This window comes from Agelaius tricolor, unplaced genomic scaffold (assembly GCF_023055355.1).
Source record: "Agelaius tricolor isolate 1412-34295 unplaced genomic scaffold, bAgeTri1.0.p SCAF_6, whole genome shotgun sequence".
Classification (NCBI taxonomy): Eukaryota; Metazoa; Chordata; class Aves; order Passeriformes; family Icteridae; genus Agelaius; species Agelaius tricolor.
The window spans coordinates 48606758-48627707 of NW_027269266.1; the positions used below are offsets into that span (position 1 = coordinate 48606758).

At 34.5% G+C, this 20950-nt stretch overlaps 1 protein-coding gene across 1 annotated transcript in view; it reads right to left on the reverse strand.

Moving 5' to 3' along the window:
* CNTNAP2 (contactin associated protein 2) overlaps positions 1-20950 on the reverse strand; it is a 1031572-nt gene that overhangs the window by 409915 nt on the left and 600707 nt on the right. The window lies entirely within an intron of this gene.

Genomic DNA, 20950 nt, shown 5'->3' on the forward strand with positions numbered 1-20950 from the left:
TGGAGAGACTAATTCACTACTTATAAACCTTCAGCAATGAAAGGTTTATAAGAAAAAGACAATTCATTTAAGATGGGAGCAGGAAGGAAGAGGGAGGAGAGTTTATTGAAAAGAAAAAGAAGGCAAAGAAGGTAAAAATCCTCAAAAATTCATAAAGGTGTTGAAGATTTCAGCTAGGTAGATGGCCAGCCATGCAGTACTTTTCTGACAAGGGTAAAATGGCATACACATTTGCTGTGGTGGCTAAGACAGATTTTACAGCTCCCATTCCTTCTCCCACTTTTCTATCCACTTTGCCAATCTCCAATGCCTTATGGCCTCTTCAATAGCATTTTTGGAGACAGGAGAATAGAAGATAATCAAACAGACATTATTCAAACAGTGACAGAAAAAAGTGATGAACTTCATTTTAAATTTTGTTCCTGGATACAGTTTTTCACATGCCACATAAATAGTTGAATTGGCTGAAAAAGAGGGCAACAAGTAGAAAAACAAGCAGCAGGTGCTTGAGGCCAGATAATGCCTAATACAGCACCTATAATAAAAAACCCCACAACTAGTTACACATAAGTCTTTGCCAAAATCTAATTAAGATACATTTTAACTAAAAGCCTTTGCCAGAGATTTCATAGCATCATGAATACTTTTTAAAATTTTCCAAAGTGATCCCACCCATGAGCTAAATTTGCTTTTGGTAGCTTCTAAATTTCCCTGACTCACTTTAGTAAGCATTCACTGCAGAGTTCACTGGTGGTGGCACAGAATTAATCAGGAGTGCTATAGTAATTAAGCTGGGCCAATGCTAAAAGTTAGTTCTGACAGGTATCTCAAGAAGCTGTGCTTGCCTTGAGGTTGTATCAGCTCTGGACTAGAATTATGACACAATTACAGGAAGCCACAAACTGCTATGAGACTCATGTGTAACAACATCACACTAACACACATTTGATGGAAAAGGAAAAGCTCCTTGGGAATCCCCTAAATCCTACCTAGTGCATAATACCCTCATCAGCTCAAATGCCACCCCCCCAAAAAAAACCCCAGCCAGCCAACCAACCAACCAACCAACCAACCAACCAACCAACCACAGAAAAAGTGCTAATCATGGACTGTAGGAATTGTTATTGTGGACAGGCAGAAAAATCAAGCTGTAGTGACATGATCTATATTGTCTTTCCAGCAGGGCATTGGCTAGTGACTTATCTGATGAAAAGAGAACAGGGCTTTCAGAAACCTGCCTCCTTCTTTCTTTAAGTTGTTCTTTCTAGAGACTGATTAAAGGGATTTATGTGAAGCGTTACAGACAACAGAAGAGAAAGACAAAAGTGCAAGCTGGTTCTGTATTGTTTGGTGGATGCAAACACAGTATTTGCATGTTCCTACCAGGCTCTTTCCCCAGTTATATTTAAACAGCTTACTCTTTCAGTGTAATTGTGTGTTTTTGAACTGTCACTGAACCCTAGAACCCCTCCCAGGTAAGGATCCCCAAAATAACACAAAGCATATTTTCATTTAGATCTTTGGTGCAGTACCAGAGCAGGGCTGAAAATCTGCATTTCACCTCTGGGTTCAGAGCACCTCCACCATTTCTTTGGTTTAAATATTAAATTCAAGGTTATCATCACCAGGGTAAACAGTAATACTTGGGTAAACCCTGCAAAGCCAAGGAAATTATACAGATACATCTGATTATAATGAAAGGTTATCCACCATCCTACAAACAGTAATTGAAAAATAAGATCAAAACCGAGAGCAACAATTCACTGTTCACATCAAAAAGAGTATGAACCAAATATCTAAGTGAAAAATGTATTATTAGATTCAACAATTTGAGACCATTCCAGAACTAACCCCAGAGGTATTTCAATACGAGATTCTCAGCTTCACTGCATCCCAAGTGTGCACTGTATTAGTGCACAGCTATTATTGCTCTCTGACACATTCTGCAGTTTGCTACTGGTTGAACCTGTGCACAGAAAAGTGGCAGCTGGGTCCCTCAGCCTCGGTGGAGTCCCCATGTCTTTGGGTTTACTGGCTAGAGCAGGAAGGAGTTGTGGGATGGAGTGGCTGGAAGTGGCAGCTGCTCCTCACCTAACTACATAAATCAAGATTCTCTCTATTATCCAAGAGTGTTAATCAGCTTAGGATTCTGAATTTTTCTGTATCTATCAATGGATGAAGACTATAATTTTCCCATGTAAATGTCTTTGTTTGCCTGTCTATTGACTAGAAACAGCTATTCCCTTTGCTGTTTCTAGTCATGTAAGAAACTGGAAGAGGCAGGAGTTTTATGCACTACTACAGCACATTTCATAATAAATCTGTGGGGCTGACTGGGTGTCAAAGCATTTCAGTCATGCTATGCTCTAACAGGTAGTTATGCTAAGAGATAATTTCAGAAAATAATTCCCATTCCACAGGGAAGGGAAGAATGGGTTTTTTCAACCATATGTTTCCCATAAAAACGAATAAAAGCTACTAGATAAGCCTTACCCACATTGTTTTTGAACTACCAGGTATACAGTCTAATGTGCATTAATTTTGGTGAGACCTGGACATTTAAGATTATTCTGGTCAGAATCATTTGGGGCAAAGCTTCTGCCTTAAATGCAAACCGCAAAATGACCTAGTACCTTGTGGTTTTAACTCAATACACATGAAAATGCCTTCCCCTTCCAGATTCCCATTATTGAGACATGATTCACTTCCTCATCTTCCCACAGTGAATGAAATTTTAAATAAATGAAGTTCTCTAACTAAATCTGACAGTAATGCTGACACTAGGAAGGCTAAGTAATGGATGAACAATTTGGACAGCACTTCATTGATCTTGTTGACAAGAAACTATGTACATTTTAAAAATGCACAGTCCAAAAGAGTGTTCATGCTTATGCTTACAAACACAAATCTAAGTCAGGTAGACTCCATTATCCTGTAATTTCTGGTGTAAAGAATCTGTACATTTCCATTTTATTTTTCATATTTAAAGACCACAAAGGGAGGGATTATACTGCAAAGGTCAGACATGGATTATATCTGAATTTTCCAGTGTTCAAGAAAAATTGTTTCCAGGACTTCATTCTGATGTACTAAACACAGAACAGCCAAATTCTAGATACAGCTCCTGATTTTAGTTCAAACTTTCAAGAAAAATCAGAAAAGCTAGAATTTAATGCTATTTCTTTTGTTAAGTCACTTCAATATAATTAAATAAACAAATTAAATAAACTATAACAAATGCAATAAAACACCTATAGTGTTAAAAAACATATTTCTTTTCCAGTGTCAAGATCTATTATGTCTCTTTTTGAATCAGCTAAGGTTCTACCAAAGGCATTCTAAAAAAGGAAGTTGAAGGAAGAATACATTCATATTCATGTTATAATAACAAAGGAATGTATCTATAGTCATAACACCTGATGCGATAGTTGTTTCTGAGATTTGATCTGAGAATGAAATGTCATACTAGATTCTGGATGTATAATCAGAGATTATTTTGTACCCCTGTATTAAGTACTCAGATTTTCTTTGAAATGTAATGCAAGTTCTATTGTAACAAGAAGGCAGTTTTTCTTTATGGTATATGGTTGTTTTTTTCTCCCTTTTATATTATTTGTAAGTTAATGATGGGCCAATGACTATATACAGATGGTACTTGATGTTTTACTTCTTTAATACAATAAATACACTTAATTTAAAAAATAGCAACTAGTATCTTCGATATCTAACCAGTAATCCATATTATCTTCAACTAGTTGCATGGGTAGCTGGAGGATAATCAATAAAAAATTGACTGATTTAAAGTCTGACCATGATTTTTATTGGTAGGGTTTTCAAGTACATGCCCAGGACTTCTGCTATGTAGAATGAGAGATAGGGAACAAAGCTCTTTATCTGTCAGGATAAATAGCAGCACAGTCTCATTGAAGGGTCAAGTAATAAAATTTTCTATATAAATCAAACAGAGTTAAAAGATGTTATTCTGATCCACAGAACAACCCCCAAACTCAGTGCCTAGCAGTGTATTTAGATTGAAGATATAGCTGATGTTTCATATGTGTAATAAATAGGAAAAGACGCTGAAAGAAAAGCTTGATCCACCTACCAATCCAGATTCACTGTATGTTATCCTTGTTTCAGTCAGATCAGAATGGAGCTTTGTGTCAAGTGTAATACAGGCAGTAACTCTGGAAAACTAGAAGAGTCCTACTCCAAGAGTAGGAAATAAACCACACAATTGCAGACAGGATGAACAGCATGAATTAAATAGAACATTTTTTTTTCAATTTCTATAAAGATTTTTTTTTAAAGTGTAGTTGTCTTTCTGTATTAGGGAATATAAGGACTAAGGATGGAGTTTGCAATGGCATTTGGATCCCTCATTTAGCAACTGTAAGAACTGCTGTGATAATCATAGAATCATATAATAATGAAAATAAAGATGAAAATAAACATGACTTTAGCATCTTTCAGCTTGGTGGAATATAGGAAGACAAACGAGAATAGGAGCTACAATTTGTCTCAGTGTTAGAAAGTCACCAACTTCTTGAATAGGTAATTTTCTAATAAATTAATCTTTACTTTGCCCTCATTGTTTTGTTTATGGAAATACAGAGGTTGACAATAAGGCAATGTGCTCTAACCCAAAAAATCTAAACTACTAACCTAAGAACCCCAAATATGACTATACAGAGACAAAAACATAGTTTACTAAAGCTAGAGTTTAGAACAAGAAGATGATGTGCTTCTAGCACTTCTGGGGCACACATGAGCCCCTTGGTAAAAACAAGCTAGCATTAATGAAGTCTCTGGTGGACTTCCCAGAATCTTCTCTGTACATGTCATTTGTAGTATGATAAAAAATTTAACTCGATCTCACAAGAATTGGCAGCACCAGTGGTGTGATTCCTGATTTTTTGTCTCCCTTGGAAACCTGCACTTCAGCCATACTTCCTTCTCTAAGACTATTTTATCACCAGTTTTATGCTTATTAATTGGGGCCAGATCTGGAGAAGTATTGACATTTTTCATTCCTTAACTCCCAGCTGTATTTCCTTGCAGGTTCTCGATACAGATTTTTAAAAAGAAGCTTCTAATACCTCTCTACTTCAGGTATGAAGAATACCAGTACAGCACTACAGACTTCCTTTATTTGTGTGCCAGAGAAATTCTAGGGTATAACCCTGGACCAAGCTGTGGATATAGGTCATGCAGAGAAATAAGAGGTTATCTGAACATGTAATTATACCAGTACTGCTTATAAGTAGTCATTGAAGAAAGAAACAGGAAGATAAGAAAAAGTCCATAAGATACTCAGATGATAACAGCTGAGCAGCCAGCTGTGAACAGACTATCTTCAAACCACAACCCAACTTGCAGAAATACTATTTTACAAGATATTAAATGCCTAGGATGACAGCCCAGAAAAAAATAAAGGAATAGAATTTTGAAAGCACTGACAAAAGCATAAACAAAAGCCAGGCATACTGTCTTTGGTAGCAAACAGGAAAATTGCTGACAGTAACAATGAAGGGTAAGAATACATTATAACTGTCTCTTTTACCAGCTTTGTTGATTCTGTGCTTCTCTCAGATTGCTGTGGACCTTAGTGCGAACATCAGTGGACTTCTCAAAAAAAAGTGGTTTGAGACAACTTTCCAAATGGTTTGCCACAGAATTCATATTCAGATATGTTTGGGACTTCCAAATACTGTTGGAAAATAGCAGGCTTGTAACCCAGGTTGAATGGTAATGGCACCACTTCAGTTGAAAATGAACTGCAGTGGGCACTGAAGTACATCTCACCTTTAAGTTTGATATCTCTCCTTTTCCTTTATTTTTCTGTGCCAAAGGAACTCTTTTATAATTAACCTTAGGTAGTTATAAATATGATAGTTCTCCTATTTTCAAAGCTGTTTCCTGCAAAATATGTAAATCATGTAATTTTCAAATAAAAAGATTGTCTGGAAGATTGTACCCAAGCACAGATCTGTTCCCAGATCTCATAGAAACTGGACTACATGTTAAAAAAATCCATGTGCTTTATTGTTACTGGGAGAAAATTTAAATAATTTAGCAGAACACAGGCATGATTTTAATTCATGAAAAATTATTTCAGCCTTAATAAATACCCCAAGACATCTGAAATGGATGTTAGTTTAAGTGGGAAAACTTCATATGGTAGTTCAAATAATACTGACATGGAAAAGAAATATTTTCTGATAATCCAGAATACTTCTAGATTCAGAAAAGAAACAACCTATTAGTGTTCTTACATAAAAATATTTAATGGAAAAAGACCTGTTGAAACCAGTTATGATAATAGTCTATTTGAAAATATCTGCTGCAGATTTTTCTTCTCTCAGAGCCATAGGCCTTAGAAACACAAGCATATAACAACAGTTACCAAAACATAAGATGAACCAGCACTCAGTGGTGGATGAGAACAAATATAATTATTGCATGAGACTAGTTTTAATGATTTTAGAGATGGAGAAGATAAGCCTATCTCTCCCAGCTCCATGACTGTGAGAAATTTTATGACTTCTCTCTCTTTATGATTGTTTCTGAAGTTTTTCTGGTTTTCTGTAGGTTGGATGAAAGCAAACGTTTGCCCAGATATTTGAGAGCTAACACAAAACATTCTTGTCTACTGAGAAAAAAGAAAGACAAAATATTACTATCACATTATGGTAGCATCTAAAAATGGGGGGTATAAAGGTAAAGAGTTAGGTAAAATAGTGTCAAAAATGCACATAGATGTTAAAATTGATACCTATTCAAATCACAACAGAAATAGATTAGGTATTATCTACTCAATGCACAAATAATTTTCCAGCTTTATTTTGGCTCACTGTTCTACTTCCCTTGTGATTTTTTAATTTTTCTCCAAAAATCACTCTAATTCCTGCCTGTATCAATGGAGTTTGACAGTAGTCAGCCACTAAAGAATAAATGAAGGGTTCTCAGGAAAAGCAGAATAAAAAGACAAACAACTAACTTCAAAGAGAAAATTTGACAAATATTTAATCCTTTACTTAGAAATGGCAATGAAGAAAATAAATGAAGACACTGAGATAGTAATAAAGTTAATATAAATAACACCATTAAATGGAAGACAAATGGAAAACAGCCCATATTGTTTGAAATAGTTCGCTTACTATGAGGCATTTAAGCACAGCTTTATGCTCTTAGTACAAATCCAGCTCTGTTTCCTTAGAAACATTAAATGTTTCTAAGGAAGCAGAGTAACATTTAAATAAATTAATAAAACATTTTTTATATAATCTGAAAAATTAAAAACAATAAAAATGTATTCTGCTGTTTTAAGATGAAGGTTTTATTACCTTTATATGCCAGTATCCATTAATGAAAATGTGCATGCATTGCTGAAAACCTAAAATATGAAAGCAGCAAGAGGTCTGTTTTAGACTAAACTCAGAAGATATTCCTGATATTCCTTTTTAGATAATTCTTCAAATAACGTGCAAATAAGAGTAATGGCAGCCAGTTTCAATTATCATTTACTGACTTGTAGAGAAGAAGTAGGAATGATCACTATTGCCAGTCTTGGCTAATTTAAGTCAATCTAACATTTTACTGCAATTTCCATACCATTTTAAAGGATATTGTAGAAAATACAGAAAGACACATAATTAGTAAATTAAAGAAAATTTGTACATTACATTACTTATATGATACATCTATCATAGGCTTTCTATTGTATAATAAAGAAAAGAAATGTACACTATATTTTCCAAAGTTACTCTTACTTACTTATGCCAAAAATACCTGATGAAGAAAAAAAAATCTAGATATTGCCAGAGATAATTACAGTCAGGGACACACAGAAGCAGCACAAAATACTCTATCCCTATTTAGTGCCTTTAAGAGCTGTAGAGCGTGAGTATTGCACACTTGGCATTAATTGTGTAATCTTATTTGTTGCTGCTACATGAACTTATTTGGTATTTTTATGTACTGCAAAGTAGTAGTACAATATCACTAGCATGAATTTACTTCAAATGAAAGTAGTGGTATAGAAGGCATTGAACCAATTCAGCTAACAGATTAACATGATTTACTTGTATTGAAGAGATTTATTTTTTAATCAACAATTATTATTTCAGTACAGTTAGCAAAGGTGTCAAAATAAAAGCATTTAGTGATAAGTAGCTAACCACCTAAGACAAATCCTTTGAGCTACAGTTTGTATGACCATGGTATGCTACTTTGAGGTGAACTGCACCAGTTTAGAATTGAGATTTGGTTTAGGTACCTTAGCCACTATTTCTAGTTTCAGGCCATCCACTGAACGTTTTCCAGTATTCCCAGTTTTCTCACTGAGCTCCTATTATCCAGTGTCAGCCCTAACTACAGACAGTACCAACCTCTCCAGAGATTTACCAAGAGAATACAATAATCTTTTGACTCCAAAGAATTGCTTGGAGCTTGGTTGTTAATAAATTCTGATCACTGGAAAAGTGATCAGATTTGAAGTGAATTCGGATATTCACTGCATCTTAAATGTCTACTCTGACATTTCTGCTAACAGTATCTTACAGCACTTTAATTTACAGACTTAAATTTAATTTATCAGACTCCCAAAGCTACATTAATAATATCAATCAATTTATATTCTATTTATGTACTTTCATATTCATCTCTTTGGTACATGACCCCATAGATGGTCTCTATAAGTCAAAACTAAGGATGTCCATTAAATATACCAAGTGGCATTGAACACTGTTGATTCTTAAGGGGAAAACTGAAAAAAACTTAAAAAAAAGGGAATATTTTAAGTTATCATAATAATTTTCACTCTTTTTGGGCTAAGCTTAGATTTTCCTTGATTAATAATATTTTTGGACACATATCCACATAAAATTATATAATTTGCGCAGTTAAGTACATTAAGTTACATGGTGCTTAATGAAACTCCTATAAAATGTCACCTAATTAAATGTAAAGGCTATCCTTATGCTTATTAGAATCTTGTACAATAGATATAGCAATTAAACTTAAAATCTTAGCATTACAAACTACAGAACTGATTAACAAGTTTTTGCTCTTCTACATTTTCAGTTAATAATAGCTTTAAAGACTTATAATAACTGTAAAGACATATGAATCAAAAGTGTGAAAATGTTTTTTTTCTTATCAGTGGCATTTTTAATTTGTATTAGATGAAGACAAGAGGAAAGAAAGGCAAAGAGAGAAAATTGCATGATCATTCTGACACTTAAAATGTAAACACAGCAATTAGTAGTGTTTGTTAGTCACTGCTCTTTTTAATAGACTAGCTATGCCATTTGCTTGTATTATGAGATATTTATAAACTGTTTAAATTACAGGCACATTTGGGCAGACTGGTTGGTTTAACTTAATAAAGGGTTTAACTCAATGGTAGAAGAGAACTTTATATCTGGGTTTTTTGTTTTGGGGTATTTTTGGGGGGAGGGATCATGTCTTTTTTGTGTTGGTTTTTTGTGTATTTTTTTTTTAATTTTGGTTTTTGGCTTTTCTTGTTTGTTTCCTTTTCAGGTGTTCATTATTAGCTAAAAATATTTAGCTTTCTTATTCCTATTTAGAAATGCAAATATAGAATTAGATTAGAATTAGAATTTGATTGAAAGACAGTAAACTGTCTTTCCAAATGTAAAGAAAAATATCAGAGAAACCCTACAATGTAAATACACACACATTGTTTCCTTTCTGAATTTGAACTGATTTATCTGTAGCACATAATTTGTAACTATTTCAAGTGAAAAGTTATCAACTCTTAAATGTATTGTAGATGGAAACCACTCACAGAGTAGTGCATATTCAACTTAATATTAGGAAGAAATCCATAAAATTAATCAGAATGAACTCTGGACAAAATAACAACAATAAAATTCATTTTCTGTTATCTCCATAATTCTTTAAAGCTTTTAGGAGTGGGAACATTTTGCTATGCAAAGAAACAAGAGTGTATTTCTCTCTTACCCCTAGGACTTGAATGTTGGAAAGAACTAACATTCTGTCACATTTTCTCGAACTATTTTTTTTCTAAATTGCTATTTCTGTCTCTCTCAAGGAAAAAAAGATTAAAAAATAAAAAAAAGAAAAAAGGGAAAAATTAGAAACTGATCTTTAATCTTGTACAATTAGGAAATTAATGAAAAATTTCCAGCTGTTGAGTTATGGTGCATTTCTTTTTTCTCAGCTCATCCAATCTTTACTCTATTACAAGTCTGCTCACTCAAAACAAGGAATGTATACAGTACAGAATTTGTGGATTGTATAATACAAAAATTAATTTAACTTCAATCTCTTGTCTTTTTTAATAATGATGAAAAAACCATCAGGCAATTTGTTTTCAAAGAAATTGAATGAAACATCAAGCTTAAACCACAAAATAATCCTTCTTTTTTCTTCCCAGGAGAAATATCAAGCCCAATGACACAAAGGAGATTTCTTAAACACCATGGCTGACTGTTCAAAAGCACAGCAGGCATAGCAGCAAAGCCTCATGGAGTAGTGACTCAACATAAAGTCAATGAGAGTTTTTTTGAATAGCAACTTACAGGACTTAACTGTGATAAATTGCCCTAGCCTTATTAAATCTTCTCTTGAAAGTGCTTCAGGATGCATGATATTGATTGACTGACATGCAAAGGAATTATGTTATTTTCTTGAAAGAAAGATTCTTTTTTCTTTTCTTTTCTTGGAAATATACACTTTAAAGTACTCAGGGAAAATAATGTTATTGATATACTTCCTCCACAATGGATTTCCTCCTACGGTAATGCTGAATGACTCCTACCAAAATGACTGAAGCAGTGAATCAAGGAAAGATATGCAAAGAATATTACAGCTACCCAAGTATAAAAGAAATCAAAACTTTTTAAGATTTTGTTGGGGAGTTTTGTATTGTATAAATATTACATTAATATTTATATTCCTAAAGCTCTTGTTTTAAGAGTATAACTATTAATGCAATATTTATACTCTTAAATATTCAAAATAATCATAGAAGTTATTATGTATGAAATTGAAAATATTTATTTTCACTTGGAGTTCAACTAAAGTCTTTAGCAGGCATCAGGCAGTTACCTTCCATTGTTATGGACACTGGCTTCTTCAGTGAGACCTCAGAGAACATGAAAATAAAGACCAAAATTACAGTAATTTATGAAAAATAAAATTATAAAATTACAAACCAATTTCATTTTAGGTGATTCAAATTGCTCTTCAGGAAACACTAAATTAGGGCAGGTTGCTTAGGGATGTGTCCAGTTCACTGTCTGTGAGGATGGAGATCTCAGAACTTCTGTGGACAAACTGTATGTTTATTAGATCACGCCATAACTGATAAATGTGTCCTTGTATTTAATCAGTGCCTGTTACCTTTTATTTTCTTATCATGTTCCTCCAAGAAAAGACTAGATCCTTCTCTATACCTTTGGAACTTCAACTCCAGCTGTGCTTTGCTTTCCCAGTTTCAGCTCTGAACTATGGGCAAAGATTCTATATTCCTCTTGGGTAGCCAATCTCTGCTTCTGCCTGGTGTGTTGTTTCCTTCTTGCATTTGAACTCTTTTGGGTATTCTCTTTTTCCCTATTGCTATTGATAGCTTCTTTCCAACAACACAAATTATTGAAACAGATGTGTTTAACTATGCAGAAAGCCCAGAGGTGGATGTATGGCATTAAGTTCCAGTTATTTATGTACAAACACTCTTTATTGTTTCCTGGGAAAGAATAGGAAAATCAATTATAATGTCAATTGCCCTATTGTCCATTCCCTTCCTATTGTGTTTCTTGCTGGTTGTTAGAGTGACACCTCACAGTATTGCTTTGGTAGATCTTTGTGGAAATTGAAGCAGGAGATGCAAGAACTGTAGATTATATTTTTTGCTCTTGTCTATGAAATATAGGAATTTTGGGGAAGCTCTGAAAAAGATGAGGGATTTGACTCTAGATGAACTCTGCTAAAAGGTAGGGCACAGGAGTTACAGGAGAGTTATACTGTGTTACACCAGGGTGATTTTGTTGTGATTTGGAACAAAAGGAGTTTTTGCAGAGGAGATAAGGGAAAGAAAAAAAGAAACCATAAAGGTTATTATGGGGATGCTGGAATTGGATAAGCCAGCAAATTAATGTCTACGGAAGAGAGGAGGAACCAAAACATTTCAGAAAGCTCTTATACTAAAACAAAATACAGCTGAGAGGAAACCAGGAGTTTTGCAAGGATATTAAGTATTGCTAACTTGTTCACTGACTGTGCACACCCATCTAATTCATCATTTTGTATTTAGTGAAATAACACTTAAAGATTCACTTGGTTTAGAAAAGAGATAGATAATCACAAGGATTTTCTCTGATTATGGCTTGGGTTATCTGAATTTGCTAAAAGTGAAAGACCAGCCTTCTGAATTTTGTGTCTAAAGTGACCAGAACAGCAAGTATATGCAACCAAACAAGCAAAAGGGAAACAAAAATGTCACTTAGCTCCTCTTGGTAAACTAATAAAGATGCTTAGATAATCTGAACTACATTGCTGACTTCATACAGGGTTACATGTGCCTAAAAATTATAGATGTCAGTTCAAAAAAAATAAAACAAGGGGTTTTATATTTTTTTACATTTGTAGTTTCAGTCCATAATTACTTTTTACAGAAATCATGTCAATGCATGTATACAGAAGTTCAATAAAAAAGAATTATTCTCTCAAAATATCTATCTTATCTTGTTGGTAGCATTATCTTGACAATACAATACCTTGCTTTAAATAGAAAGGCAACAGAGCAGAGGAGACCTGTTGCTACATCCTTTCTAACTTTATTATCAGCAAATTTTTTTCTGTGTTGAGAATGTGCTAAGTAGTGAAGTCCTTGTAGCACGTGTGATTGAAAACTAGCCTTGAACATAATGACTCAAACAATACTTAGATAAATTACCCAGACAGGTGGCAAATGACTACACATGTAACTTCTAGGCTCTTTGAGATCACATAACCTGAATTCTAAATTTTTTCTTGCCTCTATTTTGCCTTTTTACTTATTTTGTAAGGAGAATTTGAAATGCAAGTGAAAAACTGGAAATATAATACATTTCCTGTATTCCCGAGAAATAAAAAGAAGCTTTCTCTTATTGTAGTCAGAGATCAGGTGTGAAATGACAACAACCATATAATGCTGCTACACACAGAAACACATTATTTGCATTTCACTCTTCATTTTCTCACCACTAGAAATCAATGTGCTTCTATACAGTATCAGTCATAGCCAGGTCCTATTTCTGTATGTCCACATGTGGTATATTTAATTTCCATGCTGGCAATCTGCAGAAGTCAACACTCTCAAAGCTGTGATTTTTCAGTAAGAATGTGTGGGGCATATTCAGTAAGCAGAAATATTTTGGTAAATTTTGATGTTCACTGGAATATTCACATAAGAAAGGAACTAAATTAAGTCCAGGTCTAATCTGGGAGACACCTGTGGGAATACATGCATTCCATTTGACTTCACATACATGCATGACAGCAGTAAAGAGGAGAGACAAAGTGAGATAAAGCAGGATATTGCTAGAATCAATCAATTGTGTGTACAGCAATCATTAGAAGATGGTGAATCGCTAAGTTTGATTGTGCAGTACATCTGAGCAAAATGCATCTCCAGAAAGAAATCTGTTAAACACCAACCCTTAGTGTTTAACACTGAAATCCAAGCTTCACACTCTCTAGCACAGTGAAGAAATGTTACCAGAGGCGTTTCTTTAAGACAACAAGGGCAGAGAAAGGCAATAATTGATAGCACTTATAGGAACAGAAAGTCAGAAATTTCTTGACCTGGTATCCAGTTTAGAATGATCAGATCATAATGTTTAAATGACTTTGCCTCCAGTTATCCAGAGAACAGACATATGAACCTTCCAAAAGAGTCAACTTACCTTATATTTAAAGAGAAGTTAACATCTTTTGGAAAATTAAGTTTACCTTAGAATTAATTGAAGTACTTCCACTTAAACCATGAAGACAGTGAAGGCTTCTGTGATTCACAGTCACTCAGAGCTTTGTAAAAACTGAAAGCTTCCTTACCAGACATGCACACATGCATAGATCTTCACATAGTATGGGGAAACTGCACTCAAAAAGTTCATTTATTGTCAAAGATCTTTCAAATATCCATTTTAGAATGAAGACAGGTGCTCATAACTGGAAAATGCTGAAAATATGTACAGAATTATGGCAGTGTCAGTCTTCAGGAAAGAGAAGAGAGCTTTGTCAGGATGCATTTTTATAAGTCATGTCAACTAGATTGCACTGAATTGATCTGATTGGTAATCATAAAAAGCAGCTTCCTATATAATTTTGATAGACATTGAAGTCCATCAAATAAGGCATTATAGGCAAAATACTGGATAGCAATGATCCCAAATAAAGATCAAGTTTGATTATGAGAACAATAAACACAGTGATATGGATGGAGAGGTACAACCTGCTCATCTGTAAACCCACCAGAGCTATCAAAGCTACCACTGATTTATAAGCAGAACCTGCTTTTTCCCTACATCACTACATTCTTGACTCGTGTTATCATGAGGTAAGAAGTCACACCATTCAATTCTGTCACTTAACTCACAAATATTCTGGTACACACAACATGAGGAACACTTGGCTGGAGAGTTAGAGCTACATTTTCCACAGAGAGCAGAAAACACATTAGGATAGCTACTACACAAGAGAAGAAAAACCCTATAAAACAATACAATTATTTAAAAACTACAAACTTACGTAAACCAACTACCCCAATTTAGTAATGTAATTTTAACCATGTGTTCTGACAAACATATGTAACTACAGCAAAACCTCACAACGATCAAATTTACTACAATATTGCCTTTTCATGCAATAGTGAAATCAGAATTGTATTTATAGAATACAAGCATCAGCTTTTCGAGAAAAATGAGCAGAGATGTTCCCTTACATTTTTTCCAGCTCTACTGCCTTCACAAATATTTGCATGGAAGAAAAAGCTATAGGTGATGTTTACCTTGAAAGTTTTCAATCAAACTATTGAACACAGATTTCTATGGCAATACTGCCACCCAAAATATTACTCATATTCCTTTTTTGACAAGGGCTGCTTTTAAATTCAGTGCCACAGATGTACACCCAAGATAAATTTGCACATATTTATTGTGTCCCTTCTCCCTTCCATTCTCTATTTCCAGTAATTTAGAAAGAGATGATATTTCTCAATCTTTCAAGGGGAAAGATTGGACTTTGGACTTAGCAAGTCAGATAATAGAGGAAAGGGATTTATAGTGTTTTAAAATGTTGTTTGGTAAATGAATGGAAGAAATCATATGGCAGCTTAGTATGATTTTCAAGTAATAAATCAAGGTTTCAATATGAGATTTGGTGTGTAAATATTTGATATTTCTAAGTAGAATTGAAAAGGAGGATTGCTGTATGTTCATCATGTTTGTACCATACTTCTATTTTACTAATACAGCGATTCAGGGCTTCTGTTGGTAACATGCAAGGGCATATTTGGTGGGTTTTTTATTTGTTTATTTGGTTTAATTTTGATTTGGTTTGGTTTTTTTAATTCTTGATGTATCGATAGTCTTTTGATATATTTTCACCCTCTTGTAAAGCACTGAATTGCCACAGCAAGACTGAATCTGACACAAGGGAGGGCAGTGCTCCCAGAGGTTTTAAATTCTTGAGTGACTCCCCTTGACCTGCTCATTTAGCATGCTCAGCTAACTGGAGTGGCAGATATTTCTGGAGAGGCTCAAGGTCTGTGAGTAGGATCCTTTAACCTGGATGCATAGGAAATTTCAAATACAACAGTGGCTCCTGCAGGATTAGACTTTTGGTGCTGTCACATGAACTTTTCAATTCTTTTCCTGTGGTTACAAATATTCAGAGGCTTTTCTTTAATTTTCCCAGTGTTTAAAAGTCAGGCTTAGGGTGCTTGTGATAGGAAAGTGTATGTAGAAAAAATTTCCCAGAATGCATTGGTTTAGCTACTTGATGGATTGAGGGAAACAGAAGACACTAACTTTTCAACCTTACACTTCTTACCCATGTCTCAGATATAAAATTTGAAAATGCAAGGAATATTCAACAAAAATATACCTTTTAATGGCTTAAATTTTTCCTGCCATTCAGAATCACAGTATGTAGATCAAAAAGGCTAAAATGTATGCTTCTGTGAACTTTAATATTTTTAGCAAAATTTGCAGAGCATGGGGGAGGTTTTAAAGGTGAATTTTAACATTGTAGCTTTGGAGCCGTGTCTTGGCAACTCATAATACCTAGGAAAACATGCCTAACATTTTTGCTGATGATGCTAGATTGCAAAAACAACCAGTTATATCCCCTTTCTTCTCTGGCATTCTACTAGCAGTTCTTTGATAGAGCAAAACATGGTAAAATATGCAAAAAGTCTAATTTTAAAAAAATTTCCATAATTAAGTTTGAATACTTCTATTTCCAAATAAGTGCAGATGTTTTTTTCCTAATTAACACTGGGAATTTGACACTGGCACTGACTCTGCTGTCCTTTCCTGCAGGAAATTGTGTACTTTTGCCCATTAACTTGAGTGTGTAAAGAATGTCAACATGCACAACAAATCTGTTAGCCACATTTCTAGGCTGCTCTTTTTACTGAGTTCCTTCCCTCAGGAGTCTACACTGCAACTATTGTAAAATTATATAGAAAAGGTTGTAAAGCATTCAGACTTCTGACTTGACACTAGTATTGAATTCTAATACCTTATATTTAAAAATGTCATTTAAAATATTGTTTAATGATTAGGTCCAGGGGAGGGAAGAAAAGTCACAACATGAACAGTTGATTAAAATAATTACACAAATAAAAATTGTAATATTACCCTCAGGACAAATAATATGCACTGCTTTATCTGGGTTGTTTTATTTCAGTATATTTAACAGGATGGTGTTGGCAGACATCATTGTGGGATGTCTGCTGACTGGACTCTGCAGAAACCATTGAATGAATATTGAATCTGTGCCTGTTTCCTTACACAGGCAAGTCTTGAAACTTCTGATATCTGTTAGCAAACATGGGCATTGTTAAGACCAAAGCAAAACTTCTAGCCTTTCAAAAGTTTTTAGCTCAACTTCCTTTTTCCATAACCTGTCATCTTTCTGTTCTGGCATTTTCTGCATAAGCATTGGCAAGTTTTATTGGCAAGGTGTGTGCATAGTTGCATTCAAGGGCATTTGCACACTAGGTCACAAATGCATCTCTAGCATATTTGGTGTATAATTACTTGTGTATTATTACCCTAATTTATGGAACTCTGTGTTCTTGGAAACAATTTTCATATCTCTTGTCTGCTTTAGACATTCTGCTGAAAATTTGTCTTTCAAGCTCTTTTTAAAATTATTTGTAGTAATCAATCATGTTTACATATTTGCATAAAGAGTGCACTATCAAGGCAAATTACTGATCTGTAAAAAGGAAAAGTATACTGACATTGCACCTTTGGTTAGAGTTAATTGGCCTAGTACATTACCTTTAGCAGAGGAATATCTGTTTACCACATGAGAACTTGCTTCTTTCTCCTCTAAGTTGGAAAGCTTATGTTGACTTCTGATTACAATTGACACTAAATTGTGAAGAACTTTATATGGTGATAAGAACTTCTCCCTTATGCACTTTGGTAATGCGAATAGCAAGTGATGTAGGAATTAATAAGAATTTTAGAATAAAGGTCCTTCTCAAATTTAACATTCAAAGTTTTATTACAGATAATTTTGTAAGGATTTATGCAATGAAAAGACATAGATGGAATTTTTGTTTTCAGATGAGCTACTGTGTCCTGAGACTCACATTAAATCTAGGAACAGAAAGATTAAAAGTAAGCAGCTTTGATCTGAATACATTTGACACTATCTTATTAAATTTGGCAGAATCTGAACTTTAGAAGTGTCTCTAGTTGTGCAGAAACACAGCTGTTTGATTGACTTCATGCTACAAGTGGAGTCCCCTGAATATAAACGAATAGCCCTGACTGGAGATTAGGCCCCTGAGCACATGAGAAAGCAATCACCAAAGTGTCATAGTCTCTTATTAAGGCATGCATAATGTGCTACCATACCCAGGTCACCTGCAAAGACACTGCATGTTATTAAAAAGTAATGAAACCTTTTCCCCACTACTATGAATCTCCACTATTCAGATATATAGGGTTTTCTCCCATTTCCATTATCATATATTCATTCACCATTCTTTGAAGCCCCCACTTTCCTTTGTGTATATTTAATCTTTCTCCTTTTTGCAAATTCTCCACTTCCAGTTTTTCACTTCATTTTCTGCCACAATCTCGCTTTCTACCCATCTGTATCTTTCTTCCTTGCTTCATCAAGCATCTGATTCCCATGGTTCACTGATACCTTTCCCTTCTGTTTGTTACTGTCCCTTTTGTAACTTTTTTTCCAACTTTCACATTCATGTACCAATATAAAAACAAGCATCTGGTCTCTAAGAGCAGAGCAGATTCTCAGGAAAAAATGTATGAACACAGCAAGGACAGGGTGATGCATCCAGTGATGAACTCCCCTGAATTCCTGCACTGTGCAATAAAGTGACCACCCTGAACCAGTTTGCCCACTCTATTTGTATTTACTAGTGTTGATGGACTTTTCTCCTGCTAAGTGACATAACTGCTCTCTGAAGGCAGCTACACTCTTCTCATCTGCAGCAGAGTTTTGCATTTGAATATACTCACATTCTATTTACACGTGCTAATAATGCTTGGCTTGTGAGAAACACTGAATAGTCATTTCCTATGCACATTTTCCTTGCCATTTATGACTGCAAAACCAGATCACATTCTTCCTCCTCCAAGAGCAAGATGAGGAGTCTTTTCTGTTCTTAATCTCTTCTCATACAGAAATCTTGATCCCCTTTATCACACTTTCCATAAGCCTTTTCTACTTCTAATACATCTTTCTGAGATGAGTTGATCGTATCAAAATGGACACAACATTCACAAGGTGGGGGGACATCATTCATTCATATAAAGGTACTAGCTGCCATTTTCATTCCTTGTCAGCTCAATTTCTTTAAGAACCTGTGATAGGGAAATCAGTCTAAGCTTTTTTTTGAAATTCAGATATATCAGCTGGCCCGCACTTTATCCGTATGTTTACTGACTGCTAGGAACAGCTGTGAGCCCTCTACAAGAACCCCATAGATGCTTTATTTTCTTGCATAAATTACTTGTACACTTGATCAGATTTTTATTAACTTGCTTCAGAAATCAGATTTATTCTCAGACTCTTGCTGTTACCCTTTAATAAGTGTTGTCACTTTTCCCAGCTTCTATACTTCTAGAATCTGGGTTGAAAAGAGAGATAAGTAATCAGTTAATAGTAACTTATTTTTCATATTTGACTGCCTTTAGAATTCTCTGGTGAAGGCTATCTAGTTCTGTCAACATTTCTTCACTTAGGTACTTAAAATGTCCCTTCACTGCAGCAACTGGGTATTATTGCTGGATCTCTCAGGTCCTCTTTAATTTAACACAACCCTTCTGGTTGATGCATATCCACATTTCTATCTTTTTGCTTGTTATCTGACAGATTCTAGGATGAAATCTGAGTTCTGCTAGCCCAGATGCTGTCTAAGTCTCCTGAGTCCCAGGTATCTCCAGGCCAGAGATGCATCAGAATACATGAAAGTTTCTTATCTTACCAATATTAATTTATTCCCTTTGATGATAAAAGAGGATACTCTCTTATTCATTTACTATAAAAAATACCCCAGAAGAAAATATTTAGCCAGTTTACAATGTACAGTCCAAAAGAAGTTCTGTAAAATAATGTTGGTTTAAGTTTTATGTTTAAAATATTAGAATTTTTTAATCAGACAACCTTAGAGTAGACAAAACACATAATGGCCAAATTTGCACTTATATTTTAGCAGTATTTTTCGCTTAAAGTCTATGATAAGAATGAGACAGGAAAAAAAGAAAGCCATAGGTAAATAAAACTAAAATATGGATAAAATGACTTTTAGCTATATAAGGACTTGGGTGGTTCTGGTATCCAAGCATTTAGGTTTCTTGAAAAGCACCCCACAACAGTTATAATTTCTTTTTAATCTCATTCAAACTTTCATCTTAAAAAGTGTCTTGGTTGTCTAATCTAAATATGTGTCTTCTAACTATCTAATCTACAGGGTGTCTTGTCACCCAAATCTATAGGGTGAAAACAAAAATCAAGAGTTCATTTAGGGTTCAGTTCTTTTTCTGCCCTGGAAACAAGATACTTGGGTCTTTGAAATACAGCAAGGAACCAGATTTCTTTAATTTCTCTCAGTGCTGTAAGTGCTCATGACACTGTAGTGGCAGAGGTAAACAAAGCTTTGGCCTCCTAAAATGCAGATAGATAAATAGAATGCAATAATGTATGCCCTGTGCCATGTGATGTGTGTCCATCAGTGTGAACATCATAACATCAATTTTGAACTGAAGCTAGGAGAGAGATGCAAACAGTGACTGAAGGTTTCAAATTTGCAAAACTGTCACGGTCAAGGACATCAATCTGGAAGCCTTGACAACTGGACTTAGTCTTAAAAAACAAGGTCATTTCAAATGGAAATTAATGGTCATTAAAATTGTAACAACTTTACTGCTATTTTCCCTTCAATCCATTTTCTGTAGTTGCCATTAATGCATTAAAGGAAGAGCCTTTACCTAATAATACAGAACCATTGAGATTTTGCTGTAAATTCATAGCAAATTATTTCAGAGAATGAACACATAGTTCAATTATCATAACATTTTGGGGAAAATTTAATATTTCTCTTTCTAATTAACCTGTTAAATCTGCATATTTTATACAAGGCATGCATATTTTATTTTATACAGTATGTGTTCAAGTTTGCTTCCAGTGAGCAAAGCAAAAAGGCTTTGATGTT